The sequence below is a fragment of the Marmota flaviventris genome, chromosome 2, assembly GCF_047511675.1.
Source record: "Marmota flaviventris isolate mMarFla1 chromosome 2, mMarFla1.hap1, whole genome shotgun sequence".
NCBI lineage: Eukaryota > Metazoa > Chordata > Mammalia > Rodentia > Sciuridae > Marmota > Marmota flaviventris.
Window position 1 is genome coordinate 83935599 of NC_092499.1, and position 16345 is coordinate 83951943.

General features: G+C 38.5%; 1 protein-coding gene across 1 annotated transcript in view; it reads right to left on the reverse strand.

Moving 5' to 3' along the window:
* The window catches only part of Scg5 (secretogranin V), a 54640-nt gene that overhangs the window by 15122 nt on the left and 23173 nt on the right, over positions 1-16345 (reverse strand). The gene's annotated exons all lie outside the window — the stretch shown is intronic.

Here is a 16345-nt window from a genome sequence, read left to right on the forward strand (position 1 = left end):
AATTTTGAGGTATTTATTCTGATCTTTTGTTTCCTCCTCAGCATGTCTTTTTATACATAAAGCTTTACTCATTTTTATTTCATATTAAAGCACAAGCACCCTTCCGTTTGTCTGCCTGGGTTCTATTCCTGTAATTATGAATGACTATGTAGTTTTTTTTATCCAATCGCTGTACCATGACGTATTAACTATTCCCTTATTGTGAGACATTTAGTGTTTCCCAGTTTGTTTTAGGCATTTAATTTTTTCCATATTTTGGATTAATTTTCCTCAGGATAAATTCCCAGAAGTCTAATTACCGGGTCAAAGGCTATAAACATTTTTATGGCTCATGATATTGTAATGCCAAATGTTTTCCAAAAAAAAGAGGTACTAATTAATGAAATTCATCAACAAAAAATGAGAATACCATTTTAGAACATCCTTACTAACCATTGGGATTTGTGAAAATATTTTTTTAAACTTCCTCTGCTAATTTTAATTTAGAAAAATTTAAATGTCTTTTGATTTTTCAGCTCAGTCAAATATTTGCCATGTTTATCTGCTAGTTTTGATTTCTTATTTATGACTTGTCTGTTTATGGTCTTGGAATTAAAATGTTTATCTTATCAATTTGTTCAAGCATTCTACATAATAAAGATATCAGGCCTTTGGCCATCACAGCTTTGGCAAATATTTTCCCATGTTGTCTGACTTTGAATTCTAGTCATTATTACAATACTTTACCAACATAAGTTTTTAATATTTGTTTAGTCAGACTTGTTTTTATTCTCCTTTGTGATTTCTTCTTGTGCTTCTAAACTTGCAAAGTTGTTGTCCCTCCAGAGGTACTACCAACATTGGGATATTTCTTTTAGCTTTTCTATTTTTTAAATTGACTCTTTAATACATATGTTATTTATTTTGGTGTATGTAAAACAGTTAACCTATTATCCCACCAGCATTTGTTTAAAAAAAAAATTCTGTCATTTCCCATTTATTCTATGCCTCCCACAAACTTCTATGTGCTTCATACCAAAACCTTCTCAGAACCCAGGGCCCAGCAGAGAATAGGAACAACTTACACTGATTGCATAACTTGCTTTACTGTATATGTGCAAATGCATATCAATTTCTGGACACTTTCTTGTAGCCCTAACATTTTATAAGTTTCAGGAAGTTTCCTTTTCCATCAGAGAGCAGACCATTTCTTGAAAGAACTTCATATTTCTCAGTTTTATTTAGGCCCAGGAACCCCTCACAGCTGCTTTAGTGTACAGTACCCCCCTACACACACACACACACACACACACACAGACTCAAACAAGGAACGACAACTCAGAATCAAAAGATGACTTGGCAAGCCTGACAAGATAATCTTGCCAACTGGCCAGATTACCTGAGTTCAGCTGGATGGACTTCTCTTTCTCCCTGGATGAACGCAGTAACTTGCTTTTGTTATTTTGGGCTCAACCAACTCTACTTTGGATTGATACATTTCTTTCTTTGGGAATGTATACATATTCAGTAAGATCATGTCTGGCTCCATGTCTTGGAAGTCATAATATCTCTATAAAGTTACTTTCATCATTCAATCTCCATTTATTATGTTTGATTTGAGGTTTAACTTTAAAAAGGCAATCTTATCTCCAGTAATTCCCCCTAGCTCTCAAATTCATAAACCACCAATCATCTGGGTTGTTGATTTCATTCATGTTTATATTTCATTGCTTTGCAATGAGAGTGGGCAGCCTGCAGAATTTTTACATTTGAAAAAATGTATTTGTTTTGCAGACTAGTATATTATTATTTTTGTATATTTTCCATGTGCATAATAGAATAAGGTATTTTATATAACCCATAATCGTCAAAAAATAGTGAATTATTCAACATTTTAAGTGTATTCTTTATGTTCTTATATTTTATCATAATCTGATGGCAATATATTAAAATCTATGAATACTACTATTTATCTGCCAATCTCTTATTACTGTTTTCATTTTATCACTTTGATGCTATGTTAGTTGGCATGTCCAAGGATATAAATTCTTCATTTTAACTACATTAGTAATTGGCTGTTAAATAAAAATTAATTCATAAAGCATACTTTCATTCATATTTCTCCTATTAGCCTGCTACTCTTTATTCCATTGATTTGTCATCTCTTTATTTTAACCTTTCTGTGTCTTTCTGATGGTTCATCCAATTCACGCTGTGGTAGCTGCTTGCAGAAGTACTCTGGACATATGTAATTATTATTCCACATTAACTCAAAAGTTGCAAGGATTAAGCAGACATATCAGTACACTTGGTATTGATATATTTGAAGCTTTGTATAATCTTGGCGCTGCCACTGTGCTTGCTATAGGGCATGCTCTCTGCTGTGTCAATACATGTTTCAACTTTTGAAAGCACCCTAGCATTAGATGCCAGGAATTATCCAACTTGGCTCAAAGGTGAATGCATGTCTTAATGCCCCATTAGTAATTAATGAAGGAAGCAAACACAGTCTCCCTTATGAAAGGCCTGCCAAGGCTCTGTTTACCTGTGTGCACCAGAGCCATTAAAATGAATGCCACACTTGTTATGGAGCAACAGATGTTTAGAACCAGGCAGATATATTAGAACACAAGCTCTTTTCAAACTGCACTTAATGACACCAAATGAAAACAAAGTCACTGGGGTAGGAACTGTGGGAGATGTGTAGAAGTAAAAAAAAAAAAAAAAAAAGTTGCTCTTTGCACTCAGGACCTGGAGTTTTATAGACAAGTAAGCACTTATGGAAAATAACTTGAAAATCATCTGGTTGCAGACCCAATAAAATGCTAGTTATCTGGTTCATTATAATGTTTAGATATTGTTGATCTATTAGACCTGAAGCCACGTCAATCAAAATGTTATGGTGCTACGAATGATGTTTGGTCCACTCACTTCAATCTCCTTCACTATCTTACATCCAGATACATTTTAAAATGATTAACTAATCAATTTAAGAAATATTTATTGAGTATATTCTATAAGGCAAGATTTGGACTAAGTACGGGAGGGTCAGTGATGAACCATTCTCATGTGGACCCTGCTTTCATTAGTGTATAGTCTATAGCGATACAAAAAAGAAATAAACATTTAATGCATTCTGTTGTCATGTATAACTAACTAGAACAAATTTTTAAAAATAAAAATAAAAGATAGTTGTTTTGAAAATAAAAAAAAAGAAAGAGACACTTGTGATGCACTTATACTGGAAGCAAGACACAGCAGGATGTCACAGCTGTGTAGAGAGAATAATCTAGCCCTTCTCTAAGGCATGGAAGACTTCTTGCTAGAAGAAACATATCAGTTATTTTGCTAAAGTTATAGAAGATAAAAATATGACAGATCTGGTCTCTATTCTCTAGATGATGCTATAGTCTAGATGGTTAATTTAGACTAACACAATAAACCAGTGGTGTGTAATAAGATATACTCCCCAGTACAATTAATCATGGTGTAGACAATGCATAGTGGTACAGCAACTGACCACTGTACAAAATAGTTTGGAAGGAAATTAAGAAGGGCTACTCTAAGACTGTTGCTCAAATGCAGGAGTGTAGTGACAAGGATTGGGTATAGGGTGGCCACAGTAGCCATACATATAACACAGATGAGTCAAAAGTCTGTGAAGATGCCAAAGTCTACAGGTCTGTTGATCTGAGAAAACAACACCATTGCTAAAGACAGGATCTTTCACCTACAGCTTTGAAATTATTTCAGGTAATTAATTCTACCCTGTGATGATGTGTTATTTATCTGTTGCCACTACAGCCATAGCAATCTACAAATATCTCTAAAGTGAATGGAAAATACCTAATTTTTGTCAAATGAATTTTAAAGCCCAGTTTGGTTTACCTACGCTTTATGTGATAAAATTGGTATCAGGAAGCTGATTATTTCTAAACTCTAGATATTGATTTATTGATAGATTTTGCTTATATCATCATGGCAACAAAGTTGTACTCAATTGTGATGCACAGGAGCAATTGTAGGAAGAAGGAAAAGGATACCTGAATTCGTCTGATCTGGGTTGGAGCCCTTAAATCTCTTTCTTGGACTGTGCTGGAACACTCCATAAAAGTCTGCTAAGCTTTCACCCACATCTGGCTCCCTTTTGCATCCCCATCCTCTGCTTTGTGCCTTTCTCCCTCTCCTGCATATGCTTTTTAGGTTGGTGATCCAGCCAGGCAGTTGACCTTGTTGGTGTCAGTCTCTCCCTAGCCTCGGTTCTCTGATGGACCTCAGCTCCTTCTCTGCCACTCATGAACTGGTCGGGTCCCAGCATGACTCCCAGCAGCAGTTTTAAGGACACTAGTTGGAATTCAGCACCTTCCCCTCTCACTTATTCAGAGCAGGGCATGCATCTTTCTGGTTAATTAAAACTCTTTTCAGTTTCAAATCCATTTTCCTGCTTTAGTGACTTTGAACATTTGCAATGTCTAGTAAATAAAAACATGAAAAGTTAATTCCAGAAAACACCAAAATTTTCACTTAACTCTGAACAGCTGTGAGATTTCTGGTGTACTGGCTTCTTAGAATAAATCTCTGGTATTATATTTTACTCTCATATATGTATAAGAAGCAAAATCTGAACTGAGTTTTCCAATTATAGTAATATGTCACTCATCTTTTTATTGGGGAACATGGTTTTCCATATAGTACCCAGATGACTGAAACAACCCCTTTAAGATCAATATTCATGTACTTAATCATTTTAAAGGAAAAATTTCACCATCTAACAAATTCCCAGGTGATGCTAAAACCACTGGTCATGCTTTTAGTAACAAAGAGCTGAAAAATGAGAAAATAGAGTTCCTTAAAATTGCATGTAAAATAAGATTAAATTAGTTCTGAGAGCACCCTAGGGTGTTGATCTTGCTTTATGGAATTTGCAACATCCAGTGGAGCTGCTGAGAGCCTTTTTAAAAGCCCCTTGAGGCTTCAGATTAGGGAGTTGTAGCTGCAGTGAAAGTCCTTTGACTCAAGGCTTTATTCCAATTAAAGAGGCCCTCCACATTTCACAAGAAAAGCAGCCTGTGGCACCATTTCTCATTCACACGAATCCTGCAGGAATTGGAAGTAAACACCTCCCTTGCAGATATGTTCTCAATGTGTGCAAATTACATCCTTCATCTTTCACCAAAAATCTTCTAGTGAATTTAGTAGGACAAGAATTACTAATCATAACTATAATTAAGAAAATAAATCCTGTGAGGATACAAGGTCAACATACATAAATCAATAGCTTTCTTATACTCCAATAATGATTTGGCTGAGAAAGAAATCAAGAATACTACTCAATTCTCAAAAAAAAAAAAAAAAAACTTAGAAATAAATCTAACTAGTGAGGTGAAAGACCTTTACAATGAAAATTAAGAAACACTGAAGAAAGAGTGAAGACCTTAGAGGATGAAAAGACATACTATGTTCATGGACAGGCAGACTTATTGTCATCAAAATGGCCATATTACCAAAAGCAATCTACAGATTCAATGAAATCCCCATTAAATACCAAAGACATTCTTCACTGAACCAGAGAAAAGAACCCTAAAATTTATACAGAAGAATAAAATACACAGGATAGCCAAAACAATCCTGACCAATAAGAGTAAGGCTAGAGACATCACAATACCTAACTTGAATTATACTACAGAAATATAGTAACAAAACCAGCATGGTACTGACATAAAAAATACACATAGTGCAATGGAACAAATAGAAGACACAAAGACAAATTCACACAGAATAATCATGACCCTTGACAAAGGTGCCAAAAACATACATTGGAAAAAAGATAACCTTTTTAACAAATGATGCTGGAAAAACTGGATATTCAATATACAAGAACTAAACTAGATTCTTATCTCTCATCCTGCACAAAAATCAACTCAAACTGTCATAAAGACCTAAGAATTGAACCAGAAACACTGAAAGTACTAGAAGAAAACACAGGTCAACACTCCAACATATTGGTATAGGCATCAACTCCCATAACAACCCTCCTAAAGTTCAAGAAATAAAACCAAGAAATCAATAAGTGAGATGGCATCAAATTAAAAAGCTTCTGCTCAACAAAGAAAACAATGAAGAGTATAAAAAGGAATCCTACATAATAGGAGAAAATCTTTGCTAAACTACTCTTCTGACAGGGGATTAATATCAAGAATATATAAAATCTCAAAAAAACTTAATACCAAATAAACTAATCAATAAGTGGGCCAAAAATCTAAATATACATTTCTCAAAAGAATAAACAGAATGGCCAACAAATATGTGAAAAAATATTCAACATCTTTAGCAATCAGAGAGATACAAATCAAAACTACACTAGGAACTCATTGCACCCCTCTTAGAATGGCAATCATCAAGAATACAAATAGCAATGATTGCTGCAAAGGATGTGGGGGGAAAAGGTACACTTATACACTGTTGGTAAATGGCAAATTAGTATAATCACTTTGAAAAGCTGATTGAAGATTCCCCAAAAGTCGAGGAATGGAAACACCACATGACACATTCCTTGATATTTATCTGAAGGAACTAAAATACTATAGTGATACATGCACAGCAATGTTTAAAGCACACATACAATTCATAATAGCCAAGTTATAGAACCAGTCTATGTGCCCATTGGCAGACAGATGGATTTTTTTAAAAATGTGGTATATATACACAATGGAGTTCTACTCAGCCACAAAGAAGAATGAAATTATGAATAAATCTCAAAGGAGTTAGTGTTTGTACCTGTTTTAAAGTATTAAATGATTACTTTGTAACTATCTAAACAAACAACTGTTATTTAGGTTATAACAATATTGTTGACATCCAAAATACATGTATCTAAGTATATGTATGCATCTCTGAGAACTATCTGTCTAAGCCTTGTCTAAGTGTTATGTAAAAGTTTATAAAATGAAAGTTTATGTAAGTTTACTGACAAGTCAACCAATAAGTGCTCTCTTTTATACATTGTATCTGAACAGAAGGGCTACACTGTGATTTGAAGACCTGTCTTATATATATTTACTTTTACTAAGTATATTTCTGATCATTAACACTGTTTCCTAAACATATAAGAGATTTAAGGCTATCCTTTGTTTTTTGTTCACCCATGCAGACCTGTGATTACTGTTACTATACATTCTATATTCTAATTATCCTTTAAAAGTTAAAAAAATAATAAAATAAGGAAAAATGAAATTATGTCATTTTCTGGTAAATTAATAAAACTGGAGAACCTCATGCTAAGTGAGATAAGCCAGACTTAGAAAGTCAAGTGTTGAATGTTTTCTCTTACATATGAAAGTGAGAGAGGTAAAAGGAATAAAAATGGGGATCTCACAAAAATAGAAGGGAGACCAGTAAAGTAGAGGCAGAGGACCAAAGAGGAGGGAGGAGGTGAAGGGATGGGAAAGAATTGGGGAATGAGGTTGACCAAATTATGCTATGTGCATATATGAATATATCACGATGAATTTCACTTTTATATTTAACCATAAATAAATAGAAAGAAGATTAGTAGAATGGAGAAAAGGGGATCAGGGATAAGGGGGAGGGGAGGGCAAGGGGAAGTACTGGAGATTGAAATGGAGCACATTTTGTTATATGCTTTGATGAATACGTCAAAATGAATCCCACTAGATGTATAACTATAGTGCATGAATAAAAACATTTTTAAAAGTCTTGCAAGATAATTACTTGCCTAAAGTCACCAGAAAATCAGTGCTATTTTTGGAGTCTGGAATTCCAATATTGTTTGTACTCCAGAAGGCATGAGGAGAATCCCCAGGGGCCTTATACAGCCCATCCATACCTTTCCAGTGGGGTCCCATCTTTCAAAGGTTAGCTCCAGCTCCAGAGCAACAGTTGGCAGAACCACCTGTCAAGATAATGGAGCCTCTCATGGTTTGTAGCTCAAAGGACCCAAAGCAGCAATGACCAGGGTTTTGGCTTCCCACTGCAGAGCCAGGCACCAGCAGAACCACTCTGAATGGGAAACCAGCCATTGCCCTCACTACCATGGTTCCTTCGTGTCTGAGTGCTGACTCATGCCAGAAGGCTGAGAGCATCCAGACAGAGCCCCTGCCCTGCAGACTTTGCCTCACAATTTGGTAACACCCTGACAAACTTGCAGCCAGCCTCGTCCCATCAGTACCCGCACCCCATGCTGAGCTGTCCATGGACTCTTGCAGCTGGGCATCAGTGCCCGGCAAGAAAGGAGAATTGTGGTGGGGCAGCCTGGTGCCAAGGAGCCAGACACCCACCTCATAAAAAGGGAGTTCCGTGAGGAGAGGCTGGCAGGGAGTGGGCACACACTCCTCAATACCAGCCATTCAGCGGGAGGGACAGGGTCCAGCAGTTTTCACTTATGTTACCACAAACAGCAGATGCTAAAAATACGCTGTGGTCTTGTCCTTCATTCTTCCAGCAAATATCCATCAATCATTTCTAAAGTGATGACCAGCTTTTCTTTCATTACTGGTCTGGGAGACTGAAGCTGTCAGGTCACTCTGAGGAATAGCTGCCCCTCTGGTTTTTTCCTCACCCTCCTTCAGAGGCTGAAGGTGCAAGGGAGAAAGCACCCGAAGAAATGAGGAGAGGAAATGGAGATATGGGGAGGACTCCCCACCCCTAAGCCAGGAGGAGGGCAAAGCAAAGTGGGACCGAGGAGACATCTGACGTGGAAAGCAGTGAGGCAGAACGTGGCCAGTGTGGAGCACGGAGAGGACACGAGGGACTAAATGAGGACCCATCCCAGGAAACCCCAAGGGCCTTACTAAGGAAGATCTCACTTGCCCTGAAAATTTCTTGTTTTTTTTTCCCCCATGACTTGAAGTTAACCCACTTTTACAAAAAGTGCAATCACTGCTCCTCACTGGGAGGACTCATCAGTCAGCACCTGAACAATCCGAGCCTCGGTTTCTCCTACTTGGTATGGCATACAGGCAGAGTCACCCACATACCGTCTCCACTGGAGCAAAGAAGACAGGGGCAAGAAGAGAGGGCTGGAGAAGGACACGCAAGTTAGCCCTTATTAACAGGAAATAGAGCCTGAAAGAGGAGGCCCGCACAAGGGTGGACTCTAATCTTCTTGATGTCTAATCTCCATGTTTCTGCTTCCTGCAATTCAGGTAATTCAAGTGGGCTCAAAGGAAGAAATAAAAGAAATTGAGCAGTTTCTGTACATGACCATCTCAAGACCCACTCTGTGTATTAAGACTTTCCTTTTTTGCCTTGATTGCTGCCAAGAAATCAGAGTCCTAAAATGCAAACATATTTTACGAAAAGCAACTTTTTTCATCTACTGTGGATCCATAGCAAAACCATCCTTTTTATAAAAGAAACTTCTGTAGCTTCCTGTTATGAGAGCCCTAGATTCAGGTCCACCTCTGCCACATTGGGATTCTATCACCTCTCTGTCTGGCTGCACCTCCGTTACCTCCCTTTTAATCTGGGGATAACATACTGTGGGAGAACCAAATCAGATACTGCATATCAAATGCTTATCTCAGTGCCTGGTATGTAGTAAGTACTCAATAAATGCCAGCTACTTTATTATCCAAACATCATTTCTTAACAGCACGATTAACAGAGCACGAATCCTACATGTTTGTTCATTCTGATCACAGTGTAGGAGTTGGGATCTTGTGCAACAGCAGCTCAAAGCTTTTTGCTAGCACCTGTGACTCCTTGTCAATTTAAAACTAAATAATTAAATTAACACTTGAGCTCAATCTTTTCATTTTTTTCAGAGCAGGCCTCCCCCATCCCAAAGCAGGTGGCATAATGTCTTCTCTCAAGGAGCTTGCCTTCCAGCTAAAGGGGACAAAATATGTATCTGATGTAAGTGCCAGTTTGTTGAGAGAGACCATGAGCACATAGAATAGAAATACCTCTCCCAGAATGAGAGAATGAGCTCACAACCCTTAACTCTTAGACATGGATATAGTGGCCTGGACTCTCCTCCCTGTGAGTGGAATCTGTTTAGAATGGTGAAGGCTTATGTTGCAATATCCACATACTCCAAACTCATGACATGTGATCCCAAAGCACACAGCACTTAGCTATTGAGAAAAACAATGGAATGATTCTATCTGTGGTGAATTGGCTTATTCCTTGATTTGCTTCAGGGCAGGGGGCTGGCGAGGGCAGTGTACTAGACTTATACTCCCAGTTGGAGCCTGGTCCCCACATAGCCCACAGGGCAAATGCCCCATCACTGGCTCATCTTGTCCCTATGGAAGATCTGAATTGGGGTGAGCCTTGGCAGATGAGCAAAGCAAAACCCATTGTTCAGATAGCTCACTTGAAAGGCATTTATTTTCATTCCTCTTGTTTCTTCTTCAGCCTTCCCCTCACCCCCAACCCAAGGATCCAAAAAGCTCAGGCTCCTTTGGGACCAAGGGCAACATTATCATCATCTACTTGGAGGCACGCAAAGAGTAGAAGCAGAAACACAGTCTTAAGCATACAGCATTTGCAGCTTTCACATCTACATGTGGTCCCAATTTAGGATCACAAGCAGAGTTGTTTATTTTAGAAAAGCTTTTTAGTTCACTTTTAAGGTATTTTGCTTAGGCATTGCTTGTTTTTCAAAAGGAGAAAATGTGTATTTTTTTTCCAAAGAGTGTTTGTTTTGGCTGTTTACTCATTTGCAAAAGTTCAAATTTTATTCTATGAATTGAACCAATTTCCCTGCAGTCACCACAAGCCCCTCCCCTCCCCAACACATACACAAATCCAAAGAATAAAATACAATAATTTGGAACAAGGCATTTTGGAGATACTTGCAAATATGGCAGGTTTTGGGGTGGGGGGAAAGCCATTTCAATAGATAATTTGCAATAGCACTTCTGGCTTCTTAATTTAACTCTTATTTGCTGCCTGAAATGAAGTCTTAACCCATCAATTTATATGGAGGTAAAGTGTATCTTCATATTGAGGTTAAGGCCCATTTTGGGTCCTTTAAGAACTTTATTCTATGATTCTTGCTGAAATTATATGATCTAGTTGGGGGTCAGAGTGGAACTTAAGTTGAGGTATCAGTTTTTGCTGAAAAAGTAACAAAACAAAATTGTGGTGGTGATATTTGGGATTAGGTGAGAATCTGGGCAAAACTGGTGAAAGGTCAAAGTATGAATTTGGGTCACTGGCATCTGATTCCACATGGCACTAGATTGCCTCCGACTATCTACCCCACCCCCTCAACCGTTCTTTCTGAACTGACTCTTACTGACAACATCCTTTGTCAGCTGCTCTGCTCCCAATGACATGACAAGTCTTAAGGGTCATTCTTCTGTTTAAGGTTCTCTACCACCATGACAATGAGTGCTAATTAATATGTGGTGCTCTGCTCCTGTGAAATAAATTTGCAACTTACAGGACTTCTGAGGTAATGATTTTAAAGTAGCGATTTCAATAACAGGGTCCCAGGCCCTCTGTTTTATCAGCTAAAAAGACAAGCAGGATGTGGCTTAGTGATAGAACATTTACCTAGCATGCTCAAGGGCTGGGATCCAATTCCCCAGAACTGCAAAAAAGACAAGCAGGCTCTGATGGCTGCAGGCTCTATGAGGTCCTCAGATAAGGAGAAAGGGTAACAGCAGTGACTATCCTGGTAGGCAGGCAGAAATCAACAAAGGCAGAATCTCCAAGGCCAAACCACAGCTAGGCAAAGGTGTAAGAAGCTCATAAATAATCAGTGGTCAAGCACCTGACGGATGGCTTCCAACACAAAGGCAGAGATATGCAGAAGCTTGGTAAATAGGAAAGCATGAATGGGTGAGCCAGCAGATGACTTCAAACAAGACTCCATGGGAGAGGGGGTGACCCTCTGTCCCACAAAGTTCTTTAATGGTCTCTATCAAGCCAGGAGAAGAAGGCTAGTGGGGAAACAGCTACAGAGAAGGCAAGAAGATGTGCCCATCCTGGCTGGGAAGGAGGCAGGAGGTGGCAGGGCCTGGTGCTGAAAGTCCCCTTCTTGTAGGTTAGCTGTGATCAGAGGAGCGTCACTAGCACAGGCTGGGAGGTATGTGGCTTAAGCATGTAATTATTTCATCACATCAGTCCCCTACCTATGTCTGTAGCCTAAGCAGGGGGACTCAATTTGGGCCATGGCAAAGAACATTTTCTCACTCAGCCTTACAAATTGGTACCTGCATTAATTATCAGTCTCCTATTTCCCTTGCTCCGTCCAAAGCTGCCATAGATAGCTAGAATAAACATTTGTTTTGGACACACTGACCTTCTTGTAGGACATGCTTTTCTGTGTCTGAGTTTCTAGCAGTCATGACCTTTTTAAAACAATTCCAGCCTGAGGAGGGGAGGGCATGTGACTGGGAGAAGAATAGAGACTCTATGAACCTCTGGTAATGTTTTTCTGGTCTGTATTCCCATCTCACACAAATATTCCCCGCTTGTTCCTTTTGGATCCAAGTAATTGCTGCCTGTTGATAGTAACTGAGAACATAACAACAACGAAACAAACAGAAAATGCTGGCTACCCACTAAGAATCACTTTTCTGTCAGGCTCCATACCTGGAGCTGGGATCCAATAACACATTGTAGGAGACAGATTCAAGGGGGTCACATAGCTGTATTGAAAGCTTAAGCGATTCATACCATAGTAGATAGAAGAGGGACATCTTAGCAGGTGAAGCATCCCATGCAGACATTGAAAAAAAAAAAAAAAAAAAAAAATATATATATATATATATATATATATATATATATATATATATATATATATATATATATATTCTGAACCATAAAAGAGGCAATCTCCCTTGCCCACACATGATTGTAGGGTTAAAGAAAGCATAAGCAATTAAAATTTATAAACAACCCCAGCCTTACATTTAAGGTTGGCTTGAACCTCTCTATCCACATCAGAAATGATGTTGGCCTAAGAAAAGTTCAGTCTCTATAAACTATTTTGGAATAGTATATAGAAGCACTATCTGAGAGAAATACAATGTGAACCTCATATATAATTTAAAATGGTCTACTAACCTCATTTCAAAAAATTAAAAATACGTGAAATTAAATTTAATAGTTTATTTTATTATTATCAAGTTATTGTCATTTCAACATGTAATTGATATGAAAAATTACCAATAAGACATTTTGCATGTTTTCATACTGTTTTTAAGATATGGTGCTTGGGTTTTGCTTGTAGCCCAATGCAAATTAAACCAGACATATTTTGAGTGCTCAGGAGCCACATGGGGCTGGTGACAAAATACTGGATGGACAGGAAGACAGGAGACTCAGCTTGGTGACCCAAAGTGCAGTCTCTGCAAACCAGCTGCCTCAGTTTGAATGTTGGCCCCATCATACTGGCTGCATGATCATGTCTGTAAAATGATGAAACACATAATTTCAACCATAGGAGGTTGACATGAGGTTAAAACTAAAATAGTCCTTTTTAAGGCTTTTTCATGAATTGTGGAAAAATATAAGGTGTTTAATGAAAGTTAGCTGTGGTCATCATTTTATATTTCATGAGCTCTATGAAACTGAAAAACATAGGTGATCCTGAACAAGTTATCTTCTCTATGAAACAGGGGTGACAATAGTTCTTCATCGAGAAGATTGACTGGTACAAGCATAGCACTTAATATTTTCTTCTTTTTCCTTGGATTGAGGGGTCATGATCAGAAAAATAGTTGAAGGGCCAATTGAGTGGGATAGAGGTAAACAGACCTGTATAACTAGCAATCTGGGTAGACTCAAGGTAACTGAGGAGAAAGTAAGCATCCAGGTGGCTCCAACCAGCTCCCTGTTTCTTTAGCGGTCCCTTCACTAGAAGATATGTTCTGCACTGTTCTGCAGGCTGATAGTGTGTGCCTGTGCATCTTATAGGATGCATTCCTATGTATGCCATAGTTAGCACTTTAAAGCTATAGACATGACTCAATTCCCTTGTGTTATTAAGGAGGACAACTTGGGAAAGAGAAGACCAGTTTTTGTTTGTTTGTTTATTAGAAGATTCAAAATCTCACCGTGGCATCCATCTGTAATTGCAGCAGCTTGGGAGGTTGAGACAAGAGGATCGGGAGTTCAAAGTCAGCCTCAGCAACTTAGCAAGGCACTAAGTAACTCAGCAAGACCCTATCTCTAAGTAAAATATTAAAAAGGGCTGGGGACGTGGCTCAGTGGTTAAATGCCCTGAGTTCAATCCCCTGTACAAAAAAAAAAAAAAAAAAAAAAAAGAAAGAAAAAGAAAAAATCAAAATCTTTAGTGGTAATAATGGCTTTTATTGCTTTTATACTCAGAGGTTTTTTTCTTTTTTTCCCATTTTTAATGGTTCATACTCAATTTTGAGAAGGAAAACTCAAAATTTTTAATTAAAACCATATCCTAAATACACTTCTGTTCCTCTGGATATTTGTTCATTTTTTTTTTCCTTAGAATTGATGTGTTAAGAGTCTTGGAATTACCCGGGAAGAGTTTTTGAGGATGTCTGAATCCATGATTCAGAAAGAACAGGAAGAGACACCCCAGTGATGGGATTGGTGTGACATCAGAATTGACCAGCCGCTCCTCAGACTGTGGGCTCTGGAACCCTCCGCCCTGCGCTTCAAGGGGCTGTTGTAAACCTGCTAGGGTTTTAATGCCCCCCTGTGCTTTAAGGTTTCAGGAGGCTCATTTCCGAGTGACAGTAAAACTGCCATGAGAAGCAACGAGCCTGGGATGGCACCAGAGAGCGGCCATCCCTCCCAGCAGTCCAAGGGAAATGCTCATCAGAGGACTGTGCTTGGTTTTACTTAAAGGGACTTTGAGTTCACAGCTCTAAGTCCCGTCTCCTCCACAGGAATTCAATAAAACTGAAGGTAACAATAAAAACATGAAATAAAGCAAACATAATAAAAAACCCCTCAAGTAACCTAGCTCCCCTCTTGAGCCTCGATATATCTCTAACTCCATGTTGTATCTTTCAGAAGGTGGCAGAAACAAAGTTTTAAAAGAAAAAAAGACAATACTAATGCAATTATTTAAACAAACAGAATTAGATAAAGATGTTATTTTACCAAAAGGAATTAAAATACATTCTTTGAGAATAGGCATAGATTATCCAGATTACCCTTGTTATTTTAATTGTTTCAGTGGCATTAGACACAGTTTGGGGAAAAGTGGCCTTGATGTATAAAAGCAATTTAATGTGTCATTTTAAGTCAGTAATTTGAGATTTAAGAGAGTTTTTTTTGGGGGGGGGGGGTGGGGTGGGGTTAATCACAAAAATGTCATGTAAATTTTGAAAAATTTTTACTCCAAAAAACCCCAAAGGGTTTTCCTCATGACAACAGCCACCTCCCCTCTGATAGGCAGAGTAAGAATGATAACTATGTGAAGAAGACTCTCTGAGACCAAAACTGGAGACACAAATAGAGATGGGCCCCTCAGCCATCCCTGGCCTAGACCACAGTGGGGAAGGGAGTGTGGCGTCTATCTCTGCCTTCCTGCCTCATCTCCTGAGTTAGTCAGTAGCCTCCTGACCTCGAAGTTCCCTTACATGTAACAGGTGCATATCACTTTTTTGATGGAACAGCCTCTGTTCTATGAGGTGGAGGTAACTAAATGGTACTTGGAAAGACAGGTATTATTTATACAAATAAAAATCTAGCAGAATTCACATGACTTGGGACTTCATTGTTGTTCCAAGAAGTGGATTTACAGTGAAGTGAATGAATCCCTCATTTGTACAGACCATTTCCAAGGTTCTAGACCTAATTTGGTATTTTTGGTTTTGTTTGGTACCAGGGAATGAACCCAGGGGCACTTAACTACTGAGCAAGAGCCCCAGCACTGCCCCCCACCCCCGCCACCTTTTTGAAACAGGGTCTCACTAAGTTGATTAGGGTTGCTGAGGCTGGTTTCAAACTTGGAATCCTCCTGCCTCAGCTTCCCAAGTTGCTTGGATTACGGACATGTGCTACCACCCCTGGTCTTGTATTATTTTCTTAAAGAGGGCTTTTCTAAATTGCATAAGCTTCAGGCCTCACCATATTTGAATCTTCTTTGGGATGTTCTTAGAAATCATATGTGAGTACCGTCTTAGATTCCTCATCTGTCATTATTTTAACTCCTACCCAGACAAAGGAAATATAAGTCAATTTGCTCTGTAACCATGGACAAATTAGGCCTGGGTCTCCTCATTTCTAAAAATGAAAGGTGATTGGATATGATTCCCCAGATCCCAAAAGAAAAGGATGTAGGGAAGTAAAACATAGGGGAAAAAAGAGGAAGCAAAGGCTGTGTGACTCCCGGTCCTCATGCTGGCCACTACCAACAGCTGGTGTGTGACATTCAGTGAAGAGCTTTACCTCTGGG